We start from the raw sequence: 8,758 nt of genomic DNA, 5'->3' as shown, positions 1-8,758 counted from the left end.
TCAGTGGTGCTTTTTTCTTTTACAATGTTTTACAGAAAGGTATGCATCTTCAATGTTTGCAGCATTTGTTCAGATCAGCTATCATCTCTAATTCTTAGCATGGCTGTTCCATTCATGATACTGATACTACTCTACTGGGTTTTCTGGAACTTATCTGCATCAGTTTAGACACACACAATCTTGTGAGTGTGCTTTTTTCTTTGATTTCAGAGTATGACTGGCACCATAAGCCATTTAAAGCATTCAGACATCATGACAGTCTCTGTCTTAAATCCAAAAGTATACAAAAAGACAACAACTTTCAGACAACAGGAGAACAGGCCTTAAGATGGAATAATGCTATCTCCCCTTTCATTGGAATATTGGAATCTCTTAAAGATCTGTCTTGGGTCCAGTTCTGTTAATACTTTTTTGTCAATGATATGATCATATCACTGATTCTGTCAACAGCAAATGAGAAAAAGCTTTTGCATTTTGCAGTGATAACTTGCAAATTTAGGACTACAGCTCAATGCTGGCTAAACACACTCAATGCTATTCCCATTTAAAAGTCATCAAAGCAACATTCCAGTAGCTCATAATCTACCCAGTACTTCATCTTATCCTAGGCCTAGAGTGAAACTTTTCTCGATTTAATTATTTGCATTTAAAGAAGTAAAAGATGTTTGCTCAATGAAACACCTTACATGTACCATCAATTGAATTTGCACATGAATAATGCTCCTGTTGTTATTGTTTGGAGGAATCAGAAACTGAACAGGCTACTTTGCATCCATCCATTTCTGATAGACACTACCAAACTATTAGCTCCTTAATTAGTCTTTCTTCATCTCTTTGGTACTCCTCACACATTCTTACTGCTACCATATATATATAAGGGGTCTACTACTAATGACCGAAACGACGATTCCCCGACAGAAAACTCACCGACGCCAGATGACCGACAGGTAAGTGTACCGACAGGGTGATTTGCCGACAGCGGAAAGACCGACAAGGGAATGTGCGATCGCGACGCGGTAAGTGTGCGATAGTGACGGAGTTAGGAGCGGTCAGGTAAGTGCTCGAGATTGTGGGATGTCAGGTTAGGCTGTGGGAAAGGTGAGTGTGTGTTCGTGTCGGAGGTATGGTTCAGGTAAGGTAAGTGTGTGCTAGTGAGGGACTGTAGTTTAGGGACGGGTTAAGTGAGTTAGGGTTAGGGTGCAGGTAGGTGATGTGTGCGTTAGTGTCGGAGCTTGGGCTAGGGGTGGGTTAAGTGATTTAGGGTTAGGGTGCAGGTAGGTGATGTGTGCGTTAGTGTCGGAGCTTGGGCTAGGGGTGGGTTAAGTGAGTTAGGGTTAGGGTGCAGGTAGGTGATGTGTGCGTTAGTGTCGGAGCTTGGGCTAGGGGTGGGTTAAGTGAGTTAGGGTTAGGGTGCAGGTAGGTGAAGTGTGCGATAGTGTCGGACCTTAGGGTTAGGGTTTGGGTCAGGGCTAGTGTGTATGCTATGTAGTGTCGCGTGTTGTTTACATTCTGTGTGTCGGTGTAATGGTGTTCAGTGTTTTGCGTTGTCGGGTTTGTGTCGGGTTTGTGTGTTGTTGGTTATTTGGCGTCGGTGAGTTTTGTGTCGGGGAATCGTCGTGTCGGTGTTTAGTAGTAGACCCATATATAAGATATCAGTGTTGAACCCTTTACTGATTTTCTCTATGTACATTGCAGTAGAACAAATTTGGCATGACACAATAGTCATCCACATCTCTTATAGGTTCATAGGTTCATAGGTAGGTACTAGGCTATTGGCCCAAGGGCCTTTACAAGCCTAGCCAAAAATGTACCCTGGCTTTTGCCACCCTATTTACAACTCTCTATCTAATATCATTAAGTAGAGGTAAACTGAAGAAGAGTTCAGGCCATCTTAAAAAGGTGTTTTATTAATCTCTGAAAAAATATAGCTAATGTAGTGTATGTAGTATCACTAGCAATAATTCTCATCCACTCCTTCCCAAAGCTTGCTTAATAGTCTCACTTAAAAACAAAATAAACATTATCCCCTCTCATAAAGGAGTGAACATGGACAAACACATTTACTTTCAAACACAGCTTGCTTCACATACCCACTGAACTAGCAATTAATGCCTGCTCTGTTATAAAAAGACAATCAAGGGCTGAGACCAAATCTCACCCACCCTTTTCCCCCATCTCTCCTAGAAACATGTCAGCATTATATGGACAAAAAGATGGACAAAAAGCAACCCTCTCCAGTTTGATGTATTTAGTACTCATAGCAATTTAAGCAGTCTAAAACTATTTATACATCTACGAGGAATTTGGAGATGGCATTGAGGAACTTTCCTTACTCTTTCTTTATATAAAGTGTTTTTTTTAAAATGTACCTGAGTAATTTAAAAAATATTCATCAACTCAAGCAGATAGGACCTTGGTAAAACATCTCATCCAAAGTTACTATAAGGCATCATGGAGCTATACAAAGTAATTTTAAAGAAATTAATAAAACAAACCACAAAAGGATTCTGCTAATATATAACTTCAGACTTCATTTTACTATGTCCACAAATTTTGTGACTAAGAAAGTAAACCTCCAATGTTACCAACACTTTACATCACTATTTCCTATAACAGCTGCTGAATAGGCAGATATATGCCTTTTTCTATATGTAGTGTGACCCAGCACTCTTTTTCGGGCTCTATTCATTTGCTGTAGATACATGGTATACTGTGCCCGTACGTGAAAGCATCCGTATCCTGTATTACAGCTGAGCAGTAGACTACTGCTATTGGCTCATCCATCCATATCCTATTTTTCAGCTGCATAGTAGGCTCCTACTATTATCATCTCATCCATGAGGGGACTCCTTCATATTTTGTGGTATAACACTGGTTTAATACAAGGCATTATACTGCCCAAAACAGAAACCATTGTAAGGACAATATAAGTAAGTGTGTGTGTGTGTGTGTGTGTGTGTGTGTGTGTGTGTGTGTGTGTGTGTGTGTATGTGTGTGTGTGTGTGTTTGTGTGTGCGCGCGTGCTATACAGGGCTATAAGTTGTAAGTACTTCTCATCTTCTTCCAAATACCATTCACATATATTTCAGGGCATCTGCATGGAGTAAAACTAACATCCTTTAACACAGGGTACAGAATGAGACTGCAGCTCTTCTGCAACTACACAATGCTACTATTGCCTGCTTTGAGGAGATAATTCTTCTGTTGCTGTGAACCACATTCCAATTGAAAAACAGAGCAAAATGGTCACCTCTTTTCATTTTTATTCCTTGAATCAATAGTTTTCCTTATTAGGTCTGTAAGCTTTACACTAGTGAAATCTATTTTTCTCCTGTGCATACCTGTAAAAAGATACTGGGGAATGCAACCTCTGCTGTCTTTAGCCCCATCAGTTGACAGCCTTATATCATACCTTTTGCATTCTGTCTAACACATTAACCTGCTTTATCAGAGGTAGATTCTTAGGACTTTGAGCTTCATAAATATTCAGTTAGCTCAAAGTCCTAAGAATTTACATCTGATAATGCAGTTTCTGTTATCCAACCTGTATTTTGATTGTCTGAAGATCTGGGCCAACTAGAATTCTTAAAACTGAAGAGTACAAAGAAGTAATCATTAAATTGTTAAAACAAACATGATTATTGATCATCCATCAGAGAATGAATGAATAAATAAGAATTAGTTTAACTAAAGATACTTGCTATTCTTCATGAAGGGAGGGTTACTGCAAGGTTAACCATGAAGGTTACTTATTTGTACTATCCAGCTTTAGGAATTATTGAAGACATGGAAGGTGTAGATATTTATTGAAGCTGTAGCCCTCACTTTCTCCTCATTCCTCATTTGGAGACCACAATGCACCCCTCTGTAGCACTACACACCATTGCTTACACTGAGGATGTTAAGAAAACATTTTTCCAGCCTTCCACATACAAGACTAAGAAACCTCAGCCCTATACCTTACCACAACACCCTCCCTGCTTACCTCAAACCTCTACAATCAGTATGCTGACTTGTAAAACTCACAAAAGTGCCAATTCTGATCCTTTAAGGTCTGTGAAGTCTACCCACAGCAGCATTATGGTTATCGGTGACCCTGTTGCTGGATATAGTCATACCACTCTCATCATGCTGAACGAGAATAAGCTGATAGCTAAATGACTTTCCTTAGCCAGGATCTAGAATGTAATGAGAACTTTTTGATCTCTCATTCCCATCAAATACAGCCATGATCTGGTAGTAGCCCCAAGCAAATAAATGGCCTTAGGTGCTAAATCCAGAGATATTGCAGAAGAATATCATGATCCTCACTATGCATTTGTCTGACACAGATAAGACACTAGTCTTGAGTGGTATGATTTAAAGAAAATTGGCTTTAATAATTATCAATGTAGTTAGTGTCATTCTAGGAGGGATCTATTGCTTACTAACTTTTAGATGACAAACCTTCTTACTTTGCCATGGATGATCTGTACCTTTCTTATCATACCTTTTACATTCTGTCTAAAGCATTTGCTGCCCATAGGTTTTTTAGCCAGAGACAATTTACTGCACATCCTGACCTTGTAAATTATAATTCAAAACAAACTAAGGGAGTCCTGTTCAGTGTGACAAGTCTAACTAAAATGTGGCCACAACTTGAGGCCCTTCTGCATCGTGGATGAGTTTGTATTTCTATAGTTTGTGAGAAGTGGTTCCAGTGTAATGGATGAGTTCATATTTCTATCAATAGTGAAACGTGGTTCCAATGTAATGGATAAGTTCATATTTCTATAGTCAGAGAGACGTGGTTCCAGTGTAATGGATGAGTTCATATTTCTATAGTTACTGAGATGTGGTTCCAGTGTAATGGATGAGTTCATATTTCTAAAGTTACTGAGATGTGGTTTCATTGTAATGGATGAGTTCATATTTCTATGGTTAGTGAGATGTGGTTCCAGTGTAATGGATGAGTTCATATTTCTATAGTTACTGAGATGTGATTCCAGTGTAATAGATGAGTTCATATTTCTATAGTTAGTGAGATGTGGTTGCAATGTAATGGATGAGTTCATATTTCTATAGTGAGACATGGTTCCAGTGTAATGGAGGAGTTCATATTTTATAGTTAATGTGACATGGTGCCAATATAATGGATGAGTTCATATTTCTGTAGTTAGTGAAACATGGCTCCAATGTAATGCATGGGTTCATATTTCTATAGTTACTAAGACATGGTTCCAATGTAATGGATGTGTTTGCATTTTTATAGTTAGTGAGATGTGGTTCCAGTGTAATGGATGAGTTTATATTTCTATAGATAGTGAGATGTGGTTCCAGTGTAATGGATGAGTTCATACTTCTATAGTGAGACGTGGTTCCAATGTAATGGAGGAGTTCATATTTTACAGTTAATGAGACATGATGCCAATATAATGGATGAGTTCATATTGCTGTAGCTAGTGAGACATGGCTCCAATGTAATGCATGGGTTCATATTTCCATAATTACTGAGATGTGGTTCCAATATAATGGTTGTGTTTGTATTTCTATAGTTACTGAGATGTGGTTCCAGTGTAATGGATGAGTACATGTTTCTATAGTTACTGAGCTGTGATCCCAATGTAATGGGAGCCTTATCTGTAGTCCTGGGTTCAGCTGCTGTCATGCCTCCAGACATCCTGGTACTTGTGAGACAGTAGCAGTATTTAGCAGGAACGCTTCCATCTTAGGTATATTCCTTATGACTCCACATTTGAACAGTTAGAAGTCTGAGTTACCTTAAACAAAGTTAGCTACCACTTACTAACAAGTTATATAGCTCCTTCCATGAATCCACTTTTATGAGAAATGTTATCTTAATACCTTAACTGATGCTATAATTTTATAATAGATTCAAACAGATCCAAACACTGCTGAAGGTAGTCCAAGGCAAAAATGCAAGATGCACAGAAAATCCTGAATGTACCACCATGGATATTCCACTTGCGATGCTGGATGCAAAACTGTAGAACAATACTCATTAAAAGCAGCTTTATTAAAACATTCATGATAAAATATATGTGGAAAACATGTAAAGAGCCTGTTAGAACAAATAACCAATATAAGTGCTTTCGGCCATAGACTTCTTCAGATCCTGATTAATTAGGCTCTCTCTTCATAAATTAAAAGGCAAACTCCACCAATTATTGTATCTTCACAGGGCTAGTGCCTTCTATTCAACCTATCAGGAAAACATCCAATTATACATCACATTTAGGTCAAGCCTCCATTTTTTAACCAATAGAAAGATGCTTTCCTTTTAGAACATGTTTTAATGGCACTACTCCATTCAAGCCTGGGGTACGATCTGCTCTAAGGTTAATGATCCAGTTTATTTCTACTTTTTCTGTTTGATTTTGGATATCACCACCTGTATTGCCTTCATATATCCACTCCAAGGCTTTGAACTTGAAAAAGTATGAAGGAAACATCAATACATGGTTGGCCAGGGCATTGCTTTTAATCTTATTCTGTATGTGCCATACATGATATGTATGATTCATGTATGATCGTCTCCTTAAATTGTAGATTGTTTTTCCCAACATAGTAGGCTGGACAATTTGAACAAGTGGCAAGATAAACAAGATATTAAGTGTTATTGTCTTTGAATTGATAGACAAGACCTGTAGTATGGTGGCAGAAAGAGTTCACTATATCGGTGAAAGCACAAGCTTTACATCTTCCAGATTTAAAGATTCCCTCCTTCTTCCTACTATTGCCATATTCTTTAGGAAAACCATCCTTACCACATAGCAATCTGTTAATGTTCTTTCTGTTTTTGAACACAAACCTTGGGGCTTCACCTACTATGTTTTTCACCTTTTCATCCTCTGCCAAAACCAGTGAGTACTTCTTAATAAAATTGCATATTTGCGGGGTGTCAGTACTGTAAGTAAGCATACATCCTAATGTACAATAGTTGTGATCTCCTCCAAGAGCTCTCTTTGAATCCACATTAGTCACTTTAGCAGAGTAATAGGGACATCCCATCCATTCTCTTATTTCTTTAATACAATGTGGATCCATAACAATGTCCTTCTCTGAGTATCCTCTATTGGTAAAATAATGTTTCAGTTTTTCCTGCTCTAAGTAAAAATTCTCGTCCCTAGTATATAATCTTGATGTTTGAGTTATTTGATTTTCTATGATATTGTTGAAGACAAACCTGGGGTGCATGCTACTTTTATGTAGGAAGTGATTTCTCCATGTTTCTTTCTAGTAGACAGAAGTCTCCAGCCCCAACACAGGGTCTAAATGTATCTTCACATCAAGGAATTCAATTTCCTCCTTAGAGGCATTAACCATGAAATGTAAAAAAGGGGTAGTAGCGTTAAGGTAATCAACAAACCCAAATAGTTGTGTGTGTCAGTGTCCTTCCATAAAACAAAAATGTCATCCACAAACAGACCATAGAAGATTAAATTATTCTCCTTAGGATTAGTGGCATTCAAAACCTTCTCAGACTCCCACTGTGCCAAGACTAGACTGGAATAACTATTGGCACAGGGGGTGCCCATTACTACCCATCATCGTTGCCAATAGAAATGACTTCCATAGACAAAAATGCAATTTCTCTAGGAAGCTAGCAGTGTTCTTTAAGACAGTAACAGCCTTTGGCAGGAGCTTTTTCAACTCTTCCTCCACAAACATAGGCAACGGTTCAGTAATCTAGCCTCTTCCTGGCACAATCGGGCATATAGCGGGGGTCTGTCTTATTTTTATGAATTTTAGGTAAACCATTTAAAGGACACTGCTAGCTTCCTAGAGAAATTGTATCTGACAATGAATGTAATTGATGATTTATCTGATTTGTTACTGGTTACCATGGACATATACAGCTTGTTCACTGTAATACCAAATCAGTATGGCATTGAAGTAATTAAATGTTTTGCATCTTTGTCCTCCTTGAATATTGCATTGGTATGCTCACTTCTTGACTTGGTTTTGGAGAATAACATTTTTGTCTATGGAAGTGATTTCTATATATTCTATATATACTATATAGATTCTATCTCTCTAAATAAACTATCATTCCTGTGAGCTCTGTTAGACAGCCTAAGTGATCACTTACCAATTTACACCAAAGGTTACTAGAGTAACAGCTGCGGAAAACATCATTACAGTCTGGTAAGAAAACTTACTACTTTTCATGAAGACATGTTCATTAATGCACTAAATCTCTGTACCTGGGAGTCACTAAACACTCTCCCCATAAATGGTACTTTATCTGAGGTCAACAACATTTTCCTAGGTGTTCTAAACACAATAGCAATCCTCAGAATAAAAACAGTGAAAGATAACCCTGCTCCACCCTTAGCAACTAAATAACTCATGAAACAAAGAGACAAAGTGTGGAAGGTCTGGAAAAATAAAACAGTTCCTACTTTATTATCATATAGACAACTAAGAAAACTAACAAAACAATTTGGCTTTAGCAGCACATATATAAAAATTGGAATGATACAGGGAAGAATAGTGTATTCCCTGCAGAAAGATGCCACACAAATTCATGAAGAATTCCATCAGGGATGGATTTGGCATAATGGTTAAGGTATTCACCTCACAGGCACAAGAAATAGGGTTTGATTTTAGTCTTGGGTACTGGCTAGGCTTAAAATCGCCCTTCAAGTCACTTGGCCTACAATTGATCTACGAACCTAGGAACCTATCACCAAAGATAAGAAACCCTACTTCTCAACCCATTAAAACATACATACATGGTAATAATCCAAAACTG

At 38.0% G+C, this 8,758-nt stretch overlaps 1 non-coding gene across 1 annotated transcript; it reads left to right on the top strand.

Moving 5' to 3' along the window:
* The first annotated feature begins 8,447 nt into the window (after positions 1-8,447).
* Positions 8,448-8,550, top strand: LOC122789512. The gene has a single exon (XR_006362830.1). It is a non-coding gene; the product is annotated as a U6 spliceosomal RNA (small nuclear RNA).
* Positions 8,551-8,758: the final 208 nt, after the last annotated feature.

Source organism: Protopterus annectens, chromosome 14.part0 (assembly GCF_019279795.1).
Source record: "Protopterus annectens isolate FY-2018-M chromosome 14.part0, PAN1.0, whole genome shotgun sequence".
In the NCBI taxonomy this organism is placed as follows: Eukaryota; Metazoa; Chordata; order Ceratodontiformes; family Protopteridae; genus Protopterus; species Protopterus annectens.
This window is presented reverse-complemented; position numbering and strand designations above follow the sequence as displayed.